General features: G+C 40.6%; 1 protein-coding gene across 1 annotated transcript in view; it reads right to left on the bottom strand.

The window, feature by feature from the left end:
- msh3 (mutS homolog 3 (E. coli)) overlaps window positions 1–25,663 on the bottom strand; it is a 274,896-nt gene that overhangs the window by 197,286 nt on the left and 51,947 nt on the right. The window lies entirely within an intron of this gene.

Below are 25,663 nucleotides of genomic sequence, written 5' to 3'. Positions count from 1 at the left end.
GTAATCTGTATCAACAATACAGCAAAATCTGGATAATATCCAGATTGGAGTTGGAAAGTGGCAGGAAACATTTGTGGCACATGAGGGTAGGTAATGACAGTCACAAACAAAACAAAGCCTCAGCATATGAGCAGGAGAGGCGTTTTTTTTTAATCTGTCCTGCTAGTAACAGCCATCCTTTTTCTGCAGCAACTATTATTGTTGGTTATATTGCATATTTCACTATTAATATTCCAGTATGCTAAGTCTTTTGGAGTAAATACACCACAAGTAAATCTATAATTTAAAAATGATCATTTCAAGTGAAAACTGACAACACTCCGTTTTCAGAGCACCTAAATGATTTCAAATTAAAATTGTATTGTTGCATTTTCAGAATATTACAGAATATAGGAGCTCCATTACAAATAAATGATGGAGCAATGGTGTATGTAACATTCTGCTTTCTTTAATACAGGAGGTAAAAAGCAACATGTTCTCACCTTCAGCAGCACTCTCACTGCTGAGCTCCTCCATCATTAATATTCAAGGTTAAATGGAGTACCAATGATCAGAAAGTGAGCTAGGCTTATAGTGATTGGGACGAGGTCAGCCAGGTGGACCTCAGAATAGGAGTTCCCTGATTGGAGCTGTTAACCTGGTTCAATCAGGGAGTCCTGGCTGACAGATATAAACAGGAGTGTCAGGAGTTATGTTCGCCCTGGGAGCCAGCTGGGTCAGTGTCATGCACGTGTGAATAAAGGGGTTCTTGGTGACAGTTTACCAGCCTTCATAGAGTTATTTCAGGACTCGCCATATTGTCAAATGTAAACATATAGTTATGAAAGTTGGGGAAGGTACGTCCTCTTCAGAAGAAAGGCACATCCTCTGAACCCTCAAAAACTACTCTCCACCTGTAAGCTTCAAGTCAAAATAGTGATGAAACAGTTATCAGTTTCCCAGATATGTGCAAACTGTAACAATTCTCAAGATTACCAAGACAGAACTTTGGAACATGCAGGAAATAGGAAAATAGGAACAGGAGTAGACCATTCCGCACCCCCCCCCCCCCCCCAAACCGAGCCTGTTCAACCAGAATAGTGTGGACTGGATATTTAAATAATATACAGCTTCTCTATTCTTCTCAACAAAGCATATATCCTCAAGTTTCCTCACATTATATTCCACCTACCAAGTGTTTGCCCATTTGCTTAGTCTGTATCACTCTGCAGCACATTCTACCTATTTTGGGGTCATCTGCATGTCACCTATAAATTTGGTGACAGTACATTCATTTTCCTCATCCAGGGTTATTAGTAAGTATCATCAATAATTGTGAGCCCCCTCAAGATCTCTGGTCTCATATTCTCAGGGGCAAATGTTAACTTTGCCTCTCTCTTCCTTTTCAAATATTTAAAGCAGCTCTCACTCTCCATTTTTATATTACTTGCTAATTTACCCTCAGTTTAATTTTCTCTCTTGTTTGATTATCTTTTGTTGTTTCAAAATAACATCCAGATTGGAGTTGGAAAGTGGCAGGAAACATTTGTGGCACATGAGGGTAGGTAATGACAATCACAATCAAAACAAAGCCTCAGCATATGAGCAGGAGAAGCTGCTTTATATCTATCCTGCTAGTAACAGCCATCCTTTCACAGAATCATAGAATCCCAACAGTGTAGAACCCACTCTCTAATGAGTGATCCACCGAGACCCATTCCCCTACTACTTTATATTTACCCCAGACTAATGCACCTAATCTACAAATCCCTGAACGCTATGGGCAATTTAACATGGCCAATTCACCTAACCTGCACATCTTTGGACTGTGGACCGGAGCACCCGGAGGAAACCCACGCAAACACAGGGAGAATGTGCAAACTCCACACAGGCAGTCTGTCCGAGGCTGGAATCGAACCTGGGTCCTTGGCGCTGTGAGGCAACAGTGCTAACCACTGAGCCACCATGCCTCTAGCAGAGCACTAATCTTTACCAAATTGTGTGTGTTTCAGTTTTAATTGATACTATCACTAACTTCATTGTTTAACCATGGTGGATTTACTCTCTCCCTGGAATCCTTCTTGCTCACAGGGCTATATCTTTGCTGCAAGTCACGATCTATTTTCTTAAATGCCTGCCATTGCTCATCAACTCTCTTTGCAGTTAAATTCTTGCCCCAGTCCATTCCAGCCAGCTCTACTCTCATTCCTTCATAATTGCCCCTATTTAACGTCAGCATTTTAACTGCCTCCAACCCAATTTTCTCCTTCACAAATTGAATGCTAAATTCTATCATGTCGTGGTCACATTTTCCTAGGAGATATTTTATTCTGAGATAATTTATTAAACCTGCCTCATTGTGTATATCGTAATTATACTCTATGAATTCTTCTTCACTGTTTCCTCCACTGATTTGATCTTTCCTAATGTACATGAAGATTAAAGTCACCTGTCATTAATACACTACCATTTTTGCATGCCCTCATTATCTCCTGATTTATTCTTTGTACCATTCTTTTCATTATTTCTTACCTTCACCCGTATGGATTCTTCCAACCTTTGCTATCCTAACAAAGTTACCCACCCCCTTTTCCTTCCTAACTGTTGTTTTGAAAAGTCACATACACTTGAACAGTTCCCAGCTTTAATTTCCTTGTAACTATGTCTCTGTAATAGATATAAGATCATACTACATTAGTCTCTGTTTGTTTTGTAAATTCATTCATTTTGTTTCAAACACTATGTTTGTTCTACAACCTGCATTTAAACTAATCCAGTGCCTTCACAATAAACCCCATTTCTCATGTGAATACAGACGTCCTAAATGCACAGGATATTACCAGTTAGGGATGGGCACTGCATTTCTCCTGCTCTTTTTCAAAAGACTCGTGAAGGAAACATGCAGTTTTAAACCATTCAGTTCAAGACTATTTCAGTTTGCAGTTTCTATAGTGATAGAGTAAATAGCAGACATTTTCACCAGATTATAAAAGACCATAAATATGCTATCTTGCACAAGAAATATTTTCTTTTGTTGCACTGGAACACATCAGTCCAGAAAGATGGAGGGATGACAGAATGATTTCTTTCAGTTATGAGCCACAAATCAAAATTTTTTTCCAAACGGTAACAATACACTGAAAAGGTGCAAGAGGAAAGCACGAAGAGTTTGCTTATACACATCAGTGACCTCGGATGTTATGTCTATAATTCCTCTGACCTACAAATTAATAATGAAGAACATATATGAAAATTATGGAAATGAACAAAATCCAAGCAACAATAAGCTACAGCATGAAATCTTAGAAAATACCTGTGCATCAGCTTAGAAGATCATCTGTACGTTCATAGAGTCATATAGTCACAGAGATGTACAGCATGGAAACAGACCCTTCAGTCCAACCCGTCCATGCCGACCAGATATCCCAAATCAATCTAGTCCCACCTGCCAGCACCCAGCCCATATCCCTCCAAACCCTTCCTATTCATATACCCATCCAAATGCCTTTTAAATGTTGCAATTGTACCAGACTCCACCACTTCCTCTGGCAGCTCATTCCATACACGTACCACCCTGTGTGTGAAAAAGTTGCCCCTGAGGTCTCTTTATATCTTTCCCCCTCACCCTAAATCCAAGCCCTCTAGTTCTGGACTCCCCGACCCCAGGGAAAACACTTTGCATATTTATCCTATCCATGCCACTCAATTTTGTAAACCTCTATAAGGTCACCCCTCAGCCTCCGACGATCCAGGGAAAACAGCCCAAGCCTGTTCAGCCTCTCCCTATAGCTCAAATCCTCCAACCGTGGCAACATCCTCGTAAATCTTTTCTGGACCCTTTCAAGTTTCACAACATCTCTCCGATAGGAAGAAGAATAGAATTGCACGCAATATTCCAACAGTATAAAATTATAGGCCCATTAGCCTGACCTCCATTGTTGCTAAGATTTTAGAGTCTATTATTAAGAATAAGATTGCACCGTACTTGCAAATGTTTGATAAAATAGGGTGGGGTTAGCATGGCTTTGTCAAGGTGAGACTGTGCCTGATAAATCTATAGGTTTCTTTGAAGAGATAACAAACAAGTTTGAAAAGGCGAGCCAGTGGACACCAATTATTTGGATTTCCAAAAGCCTTTGACAAGATGCCGCACAGCAGGCTTCTAAATAAGAGCCCGTGACGTTAAGAGCAAGGTACTAGCATTGACAGAGGATTGGTTGACTGGCAGAAGGCAGAGAATGAGGGGTAAGGGATACTATGCGGCTTGGCAGCTGGTGACTAGTGGAGTTCTGCAGAGGTCACTTTCGAGACCCCAACTATTCCTGTTATACATTAACAATCTAGATAAAGGAATGGATGGTATTGTTGATAGGTTTGCAACAGTTGACACAAAGATACTGTTGAGGAAATGGCAAGGCTGCGAAAGAGCTTGGGCAGGCTAGGACAGTGGGCAAAGAAGTGGCAGACAGAATGCAATGTGGAAAAGTGTGAGATTAGGCACTTTGGTGGGAAGAATAGAGGTGTAGACTATTTTCTAACCGGGGAAAGACTTTGGAAAACTGAAACACAAAAGGGACATAGGAGTCCTAGTTCAGGATCCTCTTAAGGTTAACATGCAGATTCAGTTGACAGTTAGGAAGATAAAAGTAATGTTAGCATTCATTTCAAGAACGCTCGAATTCACGAGCAGAGATGCAATGCTGAGGCTGTATAATGCTTTGGTCAGATCGTATTTGTGAGCAGTTTTGGGCCCTATATCTTAGGAATGATGTGCTGGCCTTAAAGAGGATCCATAGAAGATTCACAAGAATGATCTCAGGAATGAAGGGCTGGTCATATGAGGAGCAGTTGAAGACTCTGGGTCTGTACTGTGGAGTTCAGAAGAATTTGGGGTGGGCTGGGGCATCTGATGGAACAGAGAATACTGAGAGAGCTGGATACAGCAGATGTGGAGAAGATGTTTCTACTAGTAGGATAGACTAGGACCTGAGGGCACAGCCTCAGCATGAAGGCAAAATCCTTTCGAACTGAGAGGAGGAGAAATTTCTTGAGCATACTGCAAGCCTATCGGCGAGATGCCATGATGGTTGTGAGGGGTTAGTAGATGTCAGAGACCAATGTTGACGGGTGAGGGGCGTGGGCAGTTATGGATTGTGCCCCAAGATGCTGAGCAATATGGAGGCTCCTCACAGTCGTCGAACAGCTCATGTCGCCAAGTATCTACCCGAACTTCCATGTTGAGATTTCCTGATGCCAGTTTGCTTGTCAAAATTTGTAAAATACAAAGCTGAATAATGATGAGGGGAGTTGTAGTATTAATAAGGTGTTTAACATCCAATCATCCCCTTCAATTAACAATTCATTGTTGTCAATTAAGAAACAAAAATGTTACACATACACCCACCAGCTTAAATTGCTGCACCGACGTGGAGTTATATCTTTCACTCACAGTAATGCAATGCATTATGAGAGAATATCTGTCCATAGTTTCTGTGCAGCTTTAGTGCACAGCATCCTGAATATAGTCCCTTACCACCAAAGCCTCATTCAATAGCGGATAATTCAGGCCTATTATGCTGGTTTCTGCACCTTTCTTGTCAAAGAGAACTTATACAAAATTTCCTGTGGAGTTTATTTGCCTATGTGATAAAAGCCTTTGCGAAACGAAGTGCAATCGCAGTTGAAACCCACTCACAGTTAGCCACACTGGGGGCTCCTATGCAGCAAGACTCTCCTCATTGACAAAGCCATGGCAAAGTGAAACGGTACAAGCTACTGAACACAGATCAGAAGTCCTCATCACAATTGGAGGCTTTTTCTATCTGTTGAAAGATTTCATTATTGAAGAGTTTTATTGCGAAGCCAAATGTTCAGCATCTGGAATTGGATAAGTTCAGCTATTAAACGACAAGTTTTAATCAGCTAAGCACACCCAACGTTCCCATTAAAAATCAAACTCAAATGTTGCCATGGTACCATTAGAATCCAGCTAATTAACTATACATATGCAATGAAATTTCCAGAACTGCAGTGACAAATAACTGATGGTGGACACTGCCAGGAATATGGACAAGCTTTCGCAAAAAGATAAGCGAAAACAATACACCAGATGTGCAGAATCATTAGCCATGAAGTATTATTTTATGCAATGGCCCTATTTAAATTTAAATCTTTCAAAGCAACGACACATTGAAATATTTCAGAAAGCAGTTCCCGTGGCTTCACCCCAACCTCACATTAAAGCAGCAATAAAATTCCTGCCTTGCACTAAAGTAATAAGTAGGTAGAAACCATGCATAACTTTAATTACAGTTACACTTGTCAATCAATTCTTAAATTGCCTCTCAGCTAGATACAGAGGGTTAGAAACTATTTTACTGCATATTTGTATTACAAATTGCATTCTTGTCCCAAGTATGCGAATGACAGCTAGAACTCATAGCAAAGGCAGCTCCTGACAAATTATAGATGAGGAACAAGAGAGAAAAAAAAATATGAAATACAACTTGTCATATGTTCAGTTAGCAAAGAAAGTATGACACATTCAGAAGTTAACACAGCCTTGCACTTCTAGCCACTCTTCTGAACTTGAATGTCAAACAGCGTGGACATTTTTTTGGTGAGAGCAAGGAATTGTAACCGACTCCTTTCCTATTCCTATTTAAACCATAATTACCAGAAGCATCCATGAAAAGCTGGTATATCATCACAACAAAATTACATCACAAATCATTTCTGAAAATAATTGTCTGGGCTTACATAAAATAAGCTACATCATCATATTGTTAACTATGAATCCACAACTTACAAAATACACTAGGTCCTAAAACTATGGAAATAATATGATTCCAAAAGAATACAACACAGGTGAAGTTTTGTTGATTACCAACGGGTTAATAAAGGCAGCAAAATCTCAGACAAGAGATAGAACTGTACTATGCATCCTGTAAAATACAGTATACTACACGATCTAAACTCAGCTTTCAGTACCATGGCTCTGGGCAAAACTATCAAATCCAAGAAACATAGACATTAATTCTGGAGAAACTCAGCAGGTCTGGCAGCATCTCTAGTGAGAAACAGATTTAACATTTTGTGTCTGCTATGACTCCTTTTCACTTTTGAAGCTGCTAAACCTGCTGGGTTTCGACAGCATTTTGTATATTTGCTTCAGATTTCCAGCATGCATAGTATTTGCTTTTAACTCCTGTTTTTGTGAGTGGCTGGTGAAAATATCAATCGTGGCATCAAAACACTTCAATGGATTAATGTAATCATAAGATTTTTAAGAATTATAACGTTTGATTGCTTATATCATTGGTTGTACTCTTATTTTACAGATTAGAAATTGTGATCCCAAAAAAAAATGCTCAGGTGAAAGTTTTTTAAAAAGCAACCCCAGTGATTTGTGAGGAAAAGTCAACAGATGGTGAAAATTGCCATCAGTTGGAATTCCGTCCCTTGCATTCAAAATAAACCATTATTGGCATTACATATGGAAGCAAAACTAATTTGGTTGGGGTGATGATACTACAGCACAAATTTTCCAGGTTTCTTTTGGGAACACATTTGAGACATAATCAGCAGTATTTGAACCAAAAGACACATTCCCAAGGTATGAACATTTCTATAAAAAGGCTATGTAGAAAGCACAATGTTGTCCTATGAAACATAATGCAGATAGTAATTCTTTGTAGCCTAAAACCAAAGTAGTTTTCTATTTTCATAGAGACAAACAGTTTAGGGGTGAAATTAGATTCAGATGATGGGACTTCCTGGAAATAAAATGCTATGCAAAACCAATGTGCAAGTGAATTAATAACAAAAGAAAGCTAACTCCTGAAAAACTAAACAATTGCTTGAGAAAGAGTAATATTCAACAATTTATAATTATGCCTTTAACACCCTAAGGCACTTCGTGGGAGCATTATAAAACAAAAGTATGACACCAAGCTACATTAGGAGACATTAGGGAAGAGGACTGAAACCTTGGTTAATGTATTTAATAAAAGCAAAATACTGCAGATGCTGAAGATCTAAAATAAAAACAAAGTACTGGCGGTATCTATGGATGGAAAAATAAAATTAATATAACGAGTCTGGTCGAATGACTTCTTCTGTGAAGCAATAGTTAGGTTTATAGGTATATATTAAAGAGGAAATGTGAGGAAGAGATGCAATAATGTACAGGAGGACATTAATAAACGTACAGAAATGACCATGTTACAGGTATGTTACTTTCCTGAAGAAGGGCTCATGCCCGAAAAGTCGATTCTCCTGCTCCTTGGATGCTGAAAAGTAGAGAAGTTATGTTAAATTTATATAGAACAGTGATTAGACTCCATTTGGGGTGCTGCTATGAACAGTGCTGTTCTCCAGATTATAATTAATATATTTATACAGGCAGCAGAGGAGGTGAAAAAAAGTTTACTTGATGATACCACAACAAAAGCTTTAAATTCATCATGAAATATTGAAGAGGCTGGGCTTCTTTTCTTTAGAAAACTGGTGAATAATGGATGGAGACACAGGATAGATGTTTCCATTAATTGGTGAGAAGCAGAACTAGGGCTTAAATGCAAAATATCACTCAAAAATCCAATTGGGAATTCAGGGATAACTAAGTGGTAAGAAAGTGAAACTGATTACGACATGGAATTACTAGATGAGGTAAATAGCATGGATGCATTTTCGAGAAAGCTAGGTAAAGAGTAGTATTGGAGTTAGAAAAAGAAGGATGGGTAGAACCTTGGGTAGAGCATGGACCTAAAGCGGTAGCTAAATGGCCTGTGATCCATGCAACATTCTACAGTAAATGAAAAGCTTTAGCAGAGGCAGCCTGGCAATAAAAGAGCACCTTCAGCTCTCCTTCTCCCATAAAATGCAGGTTAATAAAATCCTGCAAAACATTTCATGTGCTATTAATTTTCTTTTATACCTCTAAACTGCTCTTTCCTTTTTTTAAAAAGAAAACATAATTCTTGCTTTCCCTTAGACTTCAGCACAAAGCAGAATTGTATTTACATGCCATTTATGTAATGCGCAGCTGAGCATTTCCTCAAGCCTTCAGGAGTCTTAAAACATCTGAAAATTCCTAAAACATCTGAAATCTAAGACTTCTTGGAAGCAGACTTTTGAGAAAAGAGGCAAGACGAGACCAAAGCAAACAGCGTGAATTTATTGGCGAAAGTGAGGACTGCAGACGCTGGAGATCAGAGTCAAAATTAGAGTGGTGCTGAAAAAGCACAGCAGGTCAGGCAGCATCAGAGGAGCAGAAAAATCGACGTTTGGGCAAAAGCCCTTCATTGGGAATGAAGGCTGAAGGGCTTTTGCCCGAAATGTCAATTTTCCTGCTCCTCAAATGCTGCCTGACCTGCTGGGCTTTTCCAGCATCACTCTAATCTTGAGTGTGTATTTATGTCTTATTGTAAGGACTTGAAAATTCTCTGCATTTACTTTTACAATAAACCTACTCTCCTTCCACCTAAAATCTTGCTTCATGCTTACCCTTCACCTTTGTCAGCACCCAAAAAGATTGCATGTGCTGGTATTAATATAGTTTATGTTTAGACAGAGTAGACAAAGCACTAAAATTAACATCAAGTGTTTCCTTTGCTTCCTCAAAATGATCTATTAAAGACAAAGCTTAACAACTCTTTCATCGTCAGATTCAAAACGTTAACTCTGCTTTCTTTCCACAGATGCTGCCAGACCGGCTAGATTTCACCAGCAATTTCTGTTTTTGTTTCAGGTCTGCAGCATCCACAGTTGTTTGTTTTATTCATCTGAACATGCAACTCCCTGACTCACTTCAATCAGATTGATGCAAGAAAGCCAATTTTGCTCTGAACTCAAAAGGGCCAGAGTAAACCAATTACTTCACAATTCCGTAGTCCAGAGGGATGTGGACGCTCAGTTGATTAATGCATTAAAAGACAGAGATCGACAGATTCTTGGATGCAAAGGATATCAAGGGGTGAGGGAATAATGCGTGAAAGAGCAGCTGATACAGAAATTCAGCCATGATCTAACTGGATGACAGAGCAGACTTCAAAAGACGGCTTTTAAAAAACCTAAAGAACTGCAAATGCTGTAAATGAAAAAAAAAGTTTTGGGTCCGGTAATCCTTTCACTCCACAGATGCTATCAGACCTGCTCAGCTTTTTTCAGCAACTTCTATCTTAGTTTCAAAAGACTGACTGCTGCTCCCATTTATGATGTTTTTCATCATTATAATTTTTTGGGAAGTATTATTTTTAAGGATCAACCATGACTACAATACTTTTCTTTTACATCAAGTATATCTATATTTACTTTGGAACTTGCGTAAGATACATGCTATGCAACATACAATGAGTTACAATTTTAGAAATGCAAAAATACAGATCAGGGAAATGCTTTACTGTGGCACAGGGGTCCAGCTGAAAATACCATTTAACCTTGCATTGCCCTTCAACAGAAAGGATACAACTAAACTAGAAAGAATGCAGAAATGATTTATTCGGATGCTACTTGGTTCGGAAGGTTTGCATTATTAGGAGAGGCTGGATAGGCTGGGACTTTTTCCACTGGAGCATAGGAGATTGAAGAGTGGCCTTATGGAGGTCTGTAAAATCATGAGAGGCATAGATAAGGTAGATAGCCTATAGCTTTTCCCCATGATAGGAGAGTCTAAAACTAGAGGGCATGGTTTTAAGGTAAGAATATATCCAGAGGGACATTTTTCTTTCCCCACACAGAGGATGCCAAATGTCGTGGTAGAGGCAAATACAATTTCGACATTTAAGAAACATTTGGACAGAAAAATGGATGGGATAGTGACCAAATGCAGGCAAATGGGACTAGATTAATTGTTAAAATTGGACAAGTTGGGCCAAAGGTTGAAAATGCGTTGCTGGTTAAAGCACAGCAGGTCAGGCAGCATCCAAGGAATAGGAAATTCGACGTTTCGGGCATAAGCCCTTATGCCCGAAACGTCGAATTTTCTATTCCTTGGATGCTGCCTGACCTGCTGTGCTTTAACCAGCAACACATTTTCAACTGTGATCTCCAGCATCTGCAGACCTCATTTTTTACCCGAAGTTGGGCCAAAGGGCCTGTTTCCATGCTGTAAACCTTGATGACACTACGATCACCTATTCCCACCTACTCTTGCACTGGCTCAGCTCCTAGTAGCTCTGCTAACTATTCAGGTTGCATCACTGCTCACCATTTGCCAATTTGGAATTTCATTCTTTTCAAACTTTTTTTTTACTGAACCAGTTGATAAAGTGCTGTGAACCAGTTTACATGATTATTTGTCATCAGTGTGAAAGATCTGTTTACAGAGCTCATCAATCCTTCACCATGAGCTGCCAAAGGGATCATTCAAGCAAATAGAGAAGTTCATCAATTTTCCTCTTGCAAAGTACAACAGCAGCATCCCGACTGATTCAACTAACTTCAGCCTGTAGCCACTGGTTAGAAATTTGCACAGCACTTATCAAGTCGACAATCCATCATCTCTTTCCTAAATTTCCAAAGTTATGGAACTCTGTTGAAAGACATTAACCAACATCGTGAGCAGATTTTTTTTATAACTTTACTCAAAGTTTTTATTTGTATATAAATCTTTAAATCTTAAATAAATCTAAGTTTGACGATTGGCAGAACAGTGAAAAAGAGATGACAGTGGTGTCAAAATGATGGTGACCTTTAAATCAATCTCTCTCAGCACAAGTTTAAGTAATCCTTAAGTTCACAAGAGAGGATTTTTAAAAAAGTGGTCCTTCAACTGTATTTTTGTTCCAGTTCATATTAAAAGTCCCATCTCAATTATTTCAACTAGATGGAACCTTTCTCGAAATGATTCTCTTAAGAAAAAGAGCTGGACAAAACAGCAAAAAAGCTGAACAAAACAGCAAAGTATTTTAGACTCAGTAGGTTTTCAAAACAAGGACAGTTTCTGATTTAACCACTGATTCCAACAAGCTTGATCATCCCTGTCTATATTTAGTTTTATAACCTTCAATCCAATTAGCAGATATTTAACCAGCTTCTCTTTCACAAGGAGTCAATCAACACAAGAACATGGGCACCTTGACAGACTGCAGTCAGCAGCTGGTCATTTTGTTTGAGGTTTGCTTGAGAATTAGATTAGATTTACAGTGTGGAAACAGGCCCTTCGGCCCAACAAGTCCACGCCGACCCGCCGAAGCGAAACCCACCCATACCCCTACATTTACCCCTTACCTAACACTACGGGCAATTTAGCATGGCCAATTCACCTGACCCGCACATCTTTGTGACTGTGGGAGGAAACCGGAGCACCCGGAGGAAACCCACGCTGACACGGGGAGAACGTGCAAACTCCACACAGTCAGTCGCCTGAGTCGGGAATTGAACCCGGGTCTTCAAGCGCTGTGAGGCAGCAGTGCTAACCACTGTGCCACCGTGCCGCCCACCAAATTGTTAATTTTGTACTTTGTTACCATTTATACTCCAAGTTAAGTTGCCTACTTGCTTCTACATTATTTATGTCTCAGCATTTGGGAGACCCAGGTCATCCACCATTCAATCTTCTTTACTCAAAAACACACATTTAGTGTTAGGAGTCTTCCTTCCTAATTGGTCTATTCCTTACAGACAGCCAGGAGCATGTCAAGCAGATAATTCAATAGCAGAGTCCACTTTAAAGCTCCTCTAAGGTATTGAAACATCCAAAAATTCATAAGACGATTATGAAAGAAAATCTGGCATTAAGTCACACAAGGAGGACTAGATTAGGTCAGCATGGATGAGTTGGACCAAAGGGTGTGTTTCTGTGGTGTACATCTACATGACTCTATGACGATGAGAAATAGGTAGGTTACAAGGATTCTCTTCGAGCGAGAGAGCCTGTAGCTGTAATCCAATTAAACAATGGCAGTTGAAATTCAGTATAACTGGAAGGTAACTCTCAGAATCCCAGAATCATGGAAGTGTTATCGCCCTGACTGAGGCCACTCAGCTCATTGTGTCTGCACCAGCTCTTCATTACGCCAATCTCCAGCTTTTACCTATATCCCTGCACATTATTTCTATCCAAATAATCTACTAGAAATGGGACAATGTTAGACCTAATCCTAGGGAATGAAGCCAGTTAAGTGGTTGAAGTTTCAGTCGATGGGAAGTTTCAAAATCATTATGGAAAGGGATAAGGACAGTGCAGAAATTCAGTGCCTAAATTGGATGAAGACTGATTTCAATATTATTACACAGGATCTGGCAAACAGAGACTGGGAGCAGGCAAATATACATTTAGGAAGTGGGAGCCTTTTAAAAGTAATATAGATTTCAGAGCCTGACAGAGAGAATGCAGGGCAAGGGCAGCAGGTCCACGGAACCCTGGATGTCAAGAGATTGAGAGTTTGGTAAAAAAGAGAGCAAATGTCAGGTGTAGTGTGTCAAAAACATGGGAGCCCTTTCAAAAGTATAGAGTGGAGGAGGTTGCTTAAAACATAAATTAGGAGGGCAAAGAGTGACCATTAAATATCTTTGGCAGATGGGATCAAGAAAAACTCCAAGACTTTCTGTAAGTATATCAAGAGTAAGAGGATTACCAGGGAAAGAGGGGGACCTATCAGAGATCAAAGGGCCGACCTGTGCGTGGGCCCAATGGGTGAGGTCTTAACTGAATACTTCTCATCTGTATTCATATAACAGGCATTATGTTTCATAAATCCCCAGGGACTGATGAGATGAATCCCATCTCAGCCATGGGAGGCAAGGGGAGAGACTACTGCAGCCTTGGTGGAGATATTGTGGTTCCTTTATTCAAGAGGGCAGCAGATATAGGCCAGGTAATTACAGACTAGTTAGTTTTTTGTCAGTGGTAGGGATATCATATATTATTGGAAAAAATTCTAAAGGACAGAATTAATCAATATTTCGAAAAGCAAAGATTGATCAGGAATGGTCAGTATGTATTTGTTCGAGGAGATCATGACTGACTAATTTAATGGAATATTCTGAAAAGATGAATAAACATATTGATGAGGGTAGTGCAGTTGGTGGGATTTCCATGTACTTCAACATGGAAGCCTGGTCCAAAAAGAAGAGCCCATGGGATTCAAAGCAATTTGGAAAACTAGATCCAAAGACAAAAAATAGAAAATGCTGGAAAATTTCAGCAAATCTGGCAACATCCGAGAGAGAAATCAGGGTTAACGTTTCGACGAGAGTGACCCTTGCTCAGAACTGAGGAGAGATAGGAAAATGTTGGTTTATATGCAGAAAATAGGATGTGGGGCTGGAAGGCTGCAGGGTTCCCAAGTGGAAAACGAGATTCCCGACTCAGGCGACAGACCGCGTGGAGTTTGCACGTTCTCCCAGTGTCTGCGTGGGTTTCCTCCGGGTGCTCCGGTTTCCTCGCACAGTCCAAAGATTTGCGGGTCAGGTGAATTGGCCATGCTAAATTGTCCGTAGTATTAGGTAAGGGGTAAATGTAGGGGTATAGGTGGGTTGCGCTTCGGCGGGTCGGTGTGGACTTGTTGGGCCGAAGGGCCTGTTTCCACACTGTAAGTAATCTAATCCAAGTAAGTAATCTAATCTAAGAGATGGTGTTCTTCTAACTTGCACCGAGTTTTGCTGGAGTACTACAGCAAACCTGAGGCTGAGATGTTGGCCAGGGAACAGGGTGATGTGTTGATGTGCTAGGCAACAGGAAGTTCAGGGTCTTTTTTTGCAAACAGAACACAAGTGTTCTGAGAAGTGGTCATCCAGTCTATGCTTCGTTTCCTCACCGTAGAGGAGACCACATTGTGAGCATCAAATGCAGTCGACTAGATTGTGTGGTGTGCAGGTAAAGTGCTGCTTCGCCTAGTAGGTACGTTTGGGCCCTTGCACACTGAAAAGAGAAACTGAATGGATGAGAGTGTGAGTAAGAGCGTGCGACAGAGAGAGAGAGCGCGCACGTGAGTGTGTGTGTTGGGAGGGGTGAAGGAAGAGTGGGCCAAGGTGTCCTTAGGGAACTCTCCCTGTGGAAGGCTAATAAAGGAGGAGAGGAGAATGGGTGTCTGGTGATGGCATCTCACTAGAGGTTGCACAATTGGCAGCTAACAATCCTCTCAATATGGATGCTGGTGGTATGGTGGGTAGGAACAAGGAGGAACTTAGCACTACTGCAGGAGAAAAGAGGGGATAAGGGTTGAAATGCAAGAGATCGGTCAGACCCAGTGGAGGGTCCTATCAACGATAGTGTTGAGGAATCCTCAGTTGAGGAAGAAGGTAGAAATCTCAGAGGCTCCTTTGTCGAAGATGATATCATCGAACAAATGCGACAGAGACTGAGAAACTAGGAAAATGGAATGGAGTCTTTAGAGGAAACAGGATGCGAGGATGTATAGTTCAGGTAACTGGGAGTTGGTGCGTTTATAGTGGCTATTGATGGCTAGTTTATATCCAGAAACGGACACAGCAATATTGTGGAAAGGAAGGGAGGAGTCAGAGATGGGCCAGATGAGGGTGAGAGCTGGGTGGAAATTCATTGCCCATCCTTCATAGCCCAGAGGGCAGTTAAGAGTCAACCAAGTTGCTGTGGGTTTGGAGTCATATGTAGGCCAGACCAGGTAAGGATAACAGATTTCTTTCCTGAAAGAACATTAGTGTACCTGATGGGTTTTTCTGGACAATCAATAACGGTTTCATGGCCATCATTAGATCATTAATTGTCGATTTTTTATTCAATTCAAATTCCACCGTCTGCCATGGTGGGATTTGAACACTGATCTCAAAAACATTAGCCGAATTTCTGGATTAATATTTCTAACAATAATACCACTAGGCCATTGCCTCCCCAATAAATTTTATTTCTTACTTAATGGCCTCTTTATGTGGCCCCTTCTATTGACCACAGGAATTTACCACTGCTTGTGATGGTATGTACAGTAAAGGTTCAGGAAGCTCTAGATGTGCTGTACTCCACCACTAACACCCTGGAGATGGAACACCCAGAGGCCCTATTTATTGTAACTGGCCTTGATCAGGCCAATGTAAGAAAGGTGTTGCCCAAGTACCACCAGAACATTACCTGCCCCATCAGGGGCCCGAACATTTTAGACCACTGATACACCACTGTGAAAGACACCAACCCTGTATCCCCGCCTTCATTGCAGGATCTCGGACCACAATGCCGTGTTTCTTCTCCCGGCTTACAGGCAAAAGCTCAAGCAGGAGGCCCCCCCACCCCCCACCCCCTCACGGATACGGGTTCAGTGCTGGTCAGAGGAGGCAGATGATCAACTCCAGTGCTGTCTGGAATCAGCTGATTGGGCCATGTTCAAACAGTCTGCAGGTTTCTTGGACAAATGCGCCACTACCATCACAGGCTTTATCAGCAAGTGTGTGGAGGACTGCATACCAAGGAAGTCAATCCAGGTGTTCCCCAACAGGAAACCCTGGATGAATCAGTACATACAGAACCTGCTAAAAACCAGTCATGAGGCCTTCAGATCAGGAGACCCACTCAAATATAAGGAATTTCAGCGGAGAGGTAACACCTATTCCAACAAGTTCTGATGAGGCAGCTGAGGAAATTTGGCATGACGGCAAATACCCTTGCCAACCTTTATAGGTGCGAAATCGAGAACATTCTGTCTGGATGTATCACTACCTGGTATGGCAACTGTACCATTCAAGATTGGAGATGGTTACAGAGAGTGGTGAACTTCGCCCGGACAGTCACAAAGGTCAATCTCCCATCTATAGAATTTATCTACTAGGCCCGCTGTCAAGGAAAGACCGCCAGCATTCTTGAAGATCCATCCCACCCAGGCAATGTTTTTCTATTACCTCTACCATTGGGGAGAAGGTACAGAAGCCTGATCACATGCACCAGCCAGTTTCAAAACAGTTTCTGTTGTTACAATACTGAATGGATTCACATGAGCCCGTATCTGTGTTTTTGTTTTTGCCACTGTATACCTATTATTTACTTATCTATGCTACTTAACTCTGTGATCTGTCGGTATTACTCGCAAGACAAAGGTTTTCACTGAGCCTCTGTGCACGTGACAATAAATTCAATTCAATTCAATTCAATTCAATTCAATAGGTTTCCTTTATTGAGAGCGAATAATTTAAGGCTTCTTTCATCCTATCACTTATGAGAGCTTGAAAAGTTCTCTCCAAACTGTCACTATTTGGAGGTTTCATGAACTAGCTAGGGTGAAACTGATCTCTTGAAAGAAGGACTTTATTCTTCGCCAGGGTGAACCTGATTCTTGCAAACTGAACACTCAGTCTACACTATCAATGTACTCCAAACATCTGCTGTTCCATATGTCACAAACTCAGCAACATAAACACTTCATCAGTTAACTTTAAAGCCATAGGCTTTCTTGGAAATGACATATTTAGGTCAATTGTGAAAATGGTTTTCTCACCTCTTGAAATATTACCTTCAGAGAACTGAAATCAAAACCTCTACTTTAAAAATCCAGTGTCTGAAATGATAATATACATAAGACACACCTTCATCACAACATGAATCACTCAACACAATTACTCCTGAACGAGCTAAGGAAGTCATGATCCTTATTCAGAGAAATGAGATGGTAAAAAAAGTTCCAAGAAAATCTGGCTTCAACTCTGAAAATCAAACAATTGATAAAGGGCCTTAAAGATGTTAAGAAGTGTCATGTAAATCAGGAGCATTGCTTCAAGATATCTACAGCCTATAAAAAGGAGAAATCTTGGGTTCTAGAGGAAAAATCAAAATTGCAAACAAAAATGGTTTGACAGTATGAACTGAATGATGTCTCTGCTACTGATAATTATGAATATTTTGAATATAATTCTACAGCATAAATATGGCAAACATTTGATTGATATTTAAGAAACAATTTGACGCCAGAATGGGTGGGGTAGGTTGCTGAAAAACAGTCAGAAAGAACTGTAGAATTAGGTAGGTAGACTATTATGAGCCAAATGGCTTTGGTTTTCTCATCTACACCAATTTTCTGTGCATATTCTTGTCGTGCCTATTACGAAATCTCAATTAATCTGTCTTGTAACCAGCAATTCAAGGACATGGTCATTAGGTCTCAAGGCAGGATGTGACCTGGGTGGCATAATTGTTGTGGCCAATTTCAATATCAACAAAGGTGAATGCATGATGTTGACATTGTGAAGGTGAAGGATCTGTCTGCTCCGCTGAGAAGACAGTAAATCTGTGAAATTCATTACACGCAGAGAGCTGTTGAAGCTGGTTTGTTAAGTATACTCAGGGCTGAGATAAATAGGTTTTTAATTAGTAAAGGAATCAACCGGGAATAAAGATCAAGAATTATCAGGCCATGATCTCATTAAATGGCGGAGCAGACTTAATGGGCTGAATAGCCTACTTCAGGTTCTGTGTTATATGATCTTAAAGTGCAGTTAATGATAATTACAATAATCTTTTACTGCAAAGGGAATGAGGTACAGGCATAAAGAAGTGTGCAGTGTTTTGATAAGACTATGATACTGTGGTATTGCTTGCAGTTTTGATCTCCACATTTATTAAAGAACATATTTGCACTGGGGATGGTATAGCGAAGGCTTACTAAGTTGGTCCCTGGAATGAGATGCTTGTCCTATGATGAGGGGCTGAGTAAATTGGGCCCAAATTCTCTGGAGCTTGGAAGAATGAGAGATGGTCATTAAAGATTTTGAAGGGCCTTGACAGAGTGGATGCAGAGAGATTATTTTAGATTCATCCATAGGAAACAAAAACATACAACATAGTATTGAAGTACGGGGCCAAATATTGTACAACTGAGATGACAAGAAATGACTGAATTAGATCATGAATTCTTTCCCCAGAGGGTTGTGGGTGTTCCATCTTTAAATACAATCTTTGAAGGCTGAAACACACATATGTTTGGTCTGCCAGAGAATCAAGGGATAGGAGGAGTAAACATGAACGTCTGATAGAACCCCATGATCAGTTATGATCATATTAAATACTGGAGCAGGCAAAAACAAGTGATATGGTCTATTTCTGCTCCTATTTCTTGTATTCTTAGGCAGGTGTTAATGACCCTGCCACTGCAACGTAACTAAGGGCACCGTGAATACATACACAAAAGGCTTTTACTAGTTGGCCATAACTAGTAATATTTTAATGCTAGCCTGATTAAGTTTTATATATTTTATATTTCAGATTAGGATTCTGTACAATGGGAAGGATGGTACTTAGAACTATGTGCCTGCATCAAAATAGGTGTGGCTAAACGACAGAAAGAGTCCACATTAACTGTTAAGATGTATTTCTGAGCAATGCTTTCAACAGCTAATATAAGCAAACATAACGTCCATTACTACTTTTGAAGACAATCCACTCTTTGAAGATGACCTTTTAAATTATAGAATACACAATGCATTTCATTGATCTTTTTTGCTGTCTTGTAATTAATTTCCTTTTGTTGCCTAGCAGCTACAGATATTAAAGCTGTTTGTTCTGTTTTCAGTATACAGAATTCAGGAAAAAAGAAAGTTATGGGTTTCACTGTCCATAGGTCAGTTCATACAAAATCAATAAAATCTGTATTGAGTTCCTAACATAAAAATCCAGGAGAGAGAAGTTCTTCTCAGCAAAACAAAGCCTCTATGATTAATGCCCCATTAACAAAATCACATTGACATTCTTGCAAATTCTTCAGCATTTTGAGTTACAAAACACATGATTTTATTTCCCTTTTTATTCAAAGATTTATTTCAGATCCTTACTTATTTATTTCAATTCATACAAGACAAATACTTGAAATTTTCAAGATATGAATTAGCATCAAGCGAACCTTCAATTTTCAAAAGCGATTTAGCTTCTGTCCCCCAACAGCACATGTTCCATCTTGGATCATGTAATCAATTCGGTTCCTTTGGTGACCAAACTGATATTTACTGTAGAGAATTTAACAGACACAAAACTGAAGCTTAGACAAAGAATAATGTCATTCTTCTTTAGGAGAAGATAACCTCAATGTTCAAGAAGCATTTGGAGTTTTAAATCAGCATCCACTCATGACAAGCTTTACTTTCTGCGTCAAGATACCCTTTATAAAAATATATGTAAATCAATATCTTAATGTTTGAAAACTGCAATTGTGTAACCACTCAATCTTTTCAGTAATGCAAACACATTAGCACCAAGTCTGTCTTCATTAGTTAGAAATCAGGTTCAGAATCCTCCTTCTCTCTTCCATTGTAATACAAATAGTGCTTATAATTGTGAGGTAATACATGTTCTTCTAGAAATTGGTCATTTTCGGGATAAATGAATTTTTGCAGCGCAGACAGTGAACATTAAGGGGTCTTAAAGGGCTGAGGCAAAGGAAAGAAATGCACTACTTGTAGGATTAAAACTTCAGAGATGGGAACAAGGACAGGTTTTCTTTTACATTTGTTCATGGGACGAGAGCATCATTGGCATTTGCACCCCGAATTGCCCTCAAGAAAATAGCACAAAAATGCCTTTACGAAACACCGCACAGTCACCCCGGTGTAAGTACACCCATGTTATTAGGGAGTTCCAGGATTTTGACCCAGCAACAGTGAAGTTAAAAAAAAACAATACATTTCCAACCCAGAATGTTGGGAGACTTGGATGAGAATTTGCAAGTGGTCATGGTTTTACTATGCACATACTACTTATCGTTGAGAATGATTATAAATTTGAAAGATGTAATAGAATGCTGTAAGAACTCTGCCTTAAATGTATCTGAGATTGTACAACTGTGAGCATGAGTCCTTGGATGCCTTGATCAGCAGATGGTACACTGCTGCCATTGGACGGCAGTGAAAGAAGATGGTTGATAGGGTACCAACCAGGAAGTCTGTCATAAAAAAAACACTTCTTCAGTGTCATTGGAGCTGTTCTCATCCAGACTACTGAAGAACATTCCTAACATGTGACTTGTAAATGGTGGAGAGGTTTTGGGAAATCACATGGAGAGTCACTCACTGCATCCTCAGTATGTGTGAAACATCAAATATCTCTAATCAAACAGGAGAGTAGACTTGAGGGACCAAAAAGCTTACTCCTGCTTCTGGTTCCCACATGGCTAAATTTCTGGTCAATGGTGATCACCAGTACATTGACAGTGGGAGATTCAGCAATAGCAATGCCGTTCAAGTGGAGATGCGAGATTCTCTACTGCTAGTCATTGCCCGTTGTTACTACTTTGGTGATAACACTCCTTGCCACTTATCTACACAAGTTTGATTGTTGTGCAAGTCAAGTTGCTTATGGATTCAGATTGCTATCATATCTGGGGAGTCATGAATGGTGCTGAACATTGCGCAACCATCAGGGATCATCACAACTCTGAACTTATAATGGACAGAAGATGCTGTAGATGAAGATGCTTGGGCGAATTCCTGCAGAGAGACCAGGTTTGATTCCAATCAGTGCAGAGTTCCTTAGTCACCCAAATTCCATTGCTGTTAAATTTCCACAATTGATGGATAGATGCCAGTATCATAGCTGTACTGGAACAGCTCAGCTAGGATCGCAGCTATTACAAGTCTTTGCTATTATTGCTGAATGCTATCACAGCCCATAGCCTTTGCAGCTTCCAGTATTCCCACTTGTTTCACCAGGTTAGCACCCAATTTATAGCACAGAAGAAGGCCAGTCAATCCAACCAACCAACCAAGTACATTTAACCTAACAAACCAAATATTCTATCAGCAGGGCACAGTGTTCTCAAACACTTAAAAGCGGTACGTGGCAATAATAACTGCATGAAACATGAAGTTTGAAAGATTATTTCTACAGTAATCCAAAGTTCACAGATAAAACCAAAACTCTACAATAATTTAGTCCGGTTGTGGAATCAGTACAAGATGACCAGATTTCTTCTTTTCTATTCATTGTCTATTTCAGTAAGCATCAACAAGGAGCTACATGGTTGGGCAATGTCTATCCTACATGGACAATGTTCTGGTTCAATAATTTCTGAACACCTCCCTCCCCACCGGTTACTTATTTGTTATAATCATAAAGGGCTAATCTGACAGAGACAGGCCAATAAACCAAGATGTAAAACACAGCTGTTTACCCAGTGATCAGCAGCAGCCTTGGCAAAAACCAGATAACAGAAAACATCTACAGCATTCTCTCTACAGCACAGGGTGGGGAATTAGCAAAGAATGCAGGAAAATAGCTGATCCTCTTCCCCAGCTATTATATTACAAAAAATCTGAATATATTTGGTTATTTTCTCATGCCACATAAGCAAGGTTTCATACACATGACATATGCAATGCCTAACCAGAGTTAATACATAAAAACTAAAACACCACCATTCAGAAAATTGATTCACATAAACAAACCGAGTTTCCCAGCAACCGTCCTGAAGAATCCATGTGAAGCCACATTTTGATAAGGTCTCCTGATGTTTTTTCCATTTGGTAAGCTGCTCACACTGATTCCATACAGAGTCACAGTGTGGAGCTGTGTTTTCACCAGAAATATATTTTTATGCATTTTCTTAAATTGTACGTGAAAAAGCAAATCAAAAACATACCAAACTTAGGCTGCTTCTACAGACAACCAGATGACCAAACAATGTACAAGGTCAAACATGGGGTTTTTCAATACTTTCACACAAGTGCCTAGACTTTGTCAAAGAATAGATAGGTCAGAATTCAAACATTTAGCAAAAGTTCTGGTTAGTTGCTTTATACCTAATAAATATACTGGCCACACCCATAATGTCTGAAGTTTAAAAAATGGGCTTGAATTTGGTAGCTACTTTTAAAATTATTCTTGCATGGGTTCATCCCTAGTTGTCCTTGAGAAGGTGGAAATGAACCATTTCCTAGAACCACTACAGTCTGTGTATTGCAGGCACACCCAAAGTGCTTGAGGAATGAAACTTCAAGATTCTGACCCAACAATAATGAATAAGTGACTGCAAGATAGAAAGGTGTGTGACTTAGAGGAGAACTTTGAGCTGGTCAAAATTACAGATTTGGAAAATGCTGTGGAAGGAGCCCTGGCGAGTTATTGTAGTGCATCCCGTAGATGTACAGTGGCAGCAATGTGTACCAATGCTGATGGAGAAGTGAATATTCAAAGTGGTGAGTGGAGTGTTAAATGAGTGAAATGCTTTGTCCAGGCAAGTGTCAAACTTGTAGGAGACATATTCATTTGAGCCAATGGAAAGTAATGCATCATAGTCCTAACTTGTGCCTTATAGCTGATGGACAGGAGACAAGTTACTCGCCACAGCGCCAGGGACCTGGGTTCAATTCCCGCCTCGGGCGACTGACTGTGTGGAGTTTGCACGTTCTCCCCGTGTCTGCGTGGGTTTCCTCCGGGTGCTCCGGTTTCCTCCCACAGTCCAAAGATGTGCGGGTCAGGTCAATGGGCTATGCTAAATTGCCCCTAGTGTTAGGTAAGGGGTATATGTAGGGGTATGGGTGGGTTGCGCTTCGGCGTGTCGGTGTGGACTTGTTGGGCCGAAGGGCCTGTTTCCACACTGTAAGTAATCTAATCTAATACCCAGAGACTCCTGAATGGCTCTTTTAACCATAGCTAGTCCAGTTCAGTTTCTAGTCAATGTTAATCCCCTGTATATTCACAGTGGGGGATTTAGCGATGATAGTTCATTTGAACATGGCTTATAGGGAACAGGGAAAATCCTGGAGGGAATGCTCATTGCCTTTTACTTCTGTGGCACGAATATTATCATTTATCATCCCAAGCCTGAAGGCTGTCCGGGACTGATCCAGTATCCGAGGACTCATGCTCAAAGCTGTACAATCACAGATACATCAAGGCAGAGTTTTTACAGCAGAGAAACCAGGTCTTTAGCCCATCATGGCCATGTTGGTCATCAAACATCCATCTATTCTAATCCCATTGTCCAGCACATGGCCCACAGTCTTGTATGCCATGGCATTTCAAATGCTCATCTGAGTACTTCTTAAATGTCCCAAGGTTCCAACTTTACCACCCAATCAGGTAGTGAGTTCCAGAGGTCCAGAATTCTCTGGGTCAAAAAACAGTTTCCTCAAATCCTCTGTAAACCTCCTCAACCTCATCTTAAAGCTGTACCTCCTGGTTATCAAGCCTTCTACTAAGGGGAAAGGTTTCTCTCTATCTGCTGTGTCTATGTCCCACAAAATTTGTATACCTCAGTCAGAACACTCCTCAACCTCCTCTGCTCCAAGGAAAACAACCCCAGACCATGTGGTCTCACTTCACAGCTGAACATCCTCGTGAATCTCTTCTTTTCTCTTTCCAATACAAACATTTCTGGCAACCAAAAATGCACACAATACTCCAGCTGTGGCCTACTAATGTTACATACAGCTCCATCGATGCTTGCACAATGTTCATCCTCAGATACTGAAGCAAGCCATGTTCAAATGCAACACAATCTGAACAATATCCAGTGGTAAGTAACATTCACGCCACACAAATGCCAGGCAATGACCAATCTAACCACTACCACTTGACATTCAGTGGTGTTACCATTATTGAATCCTTCTCTATCAACATCTTGGGGCTTATCATTGACCAGAAACTCACTGAACTCACCACATAAATGTAGTGGTTACAAGAGCAGATCAGATGCTAGGAATGCTAAGGCAAGTAATTCACCTCCTGACTCCCAAAGCCTGTCCACCATCTCCAAGGCGCAATCAGGGGTGTGATAGAATACTCCCCACTTGCCTGGATTAGTGTAGCCCCAACAACACTCAAGAAGCTCGAGACCATCTGGGTCAGAGCAGTCAGCTTGATTGGCGCTAAACTCACAAGCACCCACTCCCTCCACCACTGACGCTCAGTAACAGCAGTCTGCACTATCTGCAAGATGCACTACAGAAATTCACCAAAGATCCTCAAACAGCACCTTCCAAACCTCTGACCACTTCCATCTAAAAGAATAGGAGCAGTAGGTACATGGGAACACCAGTACCTTCAAGTTTCCCTCCAAGCCACTCACCATCCTGATTTGAAAATATATCATCGTTTCTTCAGTCTCTGGGTCAGCTCCCTCCCTAAGAGCATTATGGGTCAACCCACAGCAGGTGGAGTGCAACAGTTCAAGGAGGCAGCTCACCACCACCTTCTCAAGGGCAATTAGGGACAGGTAATAAATGATGGCCAGCCAGCAACATCCATATCCCACAAATGAATAAAAAAATCATAACCTCATTACTCCTATATTCAACATCTTGACTAATAAAGGGATGCCCCCCCCCCCAACCCCCAATGCCTCTTAACCACCTCATCTATCTCTCCTGCTGCCTTAAAGGATCTGTGGACATCCACACCACAGTCTCTCCAATCCTCTGTACTATCTAGGATCCTACAATTCAATGTGTACTCCCTTGTTTCATTAAGCCCTCCAAAATGCATCTCCTAACATTTTTAGGATTAAATTCCATTTGCCACTGTTCAGCCCATCTGACCAGCCCTTCTATATCATCCCGTAATCTAAGGCTTTGCTCCTCACTACTTACCACACCACCAATTTTTGTGTCATCTGTGATCACCTTCTACATTCATGTCTAGATCATTAACGTAAATTATAAACAGCAAGCGACCCAGCACCGAATATTGTGGTAAACCACTGGACCCAGACTTCTAGTCACAAAACACCTTTGAACCATGACGCTCAGTTTCTTGCCACTAGGCTAAATTTGGATCTAATGTGCCAAACTGCCATGG

The sequence above is a fragment of the Hemiscyllium ocellatum genome, chromosome 2 (assembly GCF_020745735.1).
Source record: "Hemiscyllium ocellatum isolate sHemOce1 chromosome 2, sHemOce1.pat.X.cur, whole genome shotgun sequence".
Lineage (NCBI taxonomy): Eukaryota > Metazoa > Chordata > Chondrichthyes > Orectolobiformes > Hemiscylliidae > Hemiscyllium > Hemiscyllium ocellatum.
Note: the sequence above shows the minus strand (reverse complement) of the source record. Positions and strands in the feature narration are given on the sequence as shown.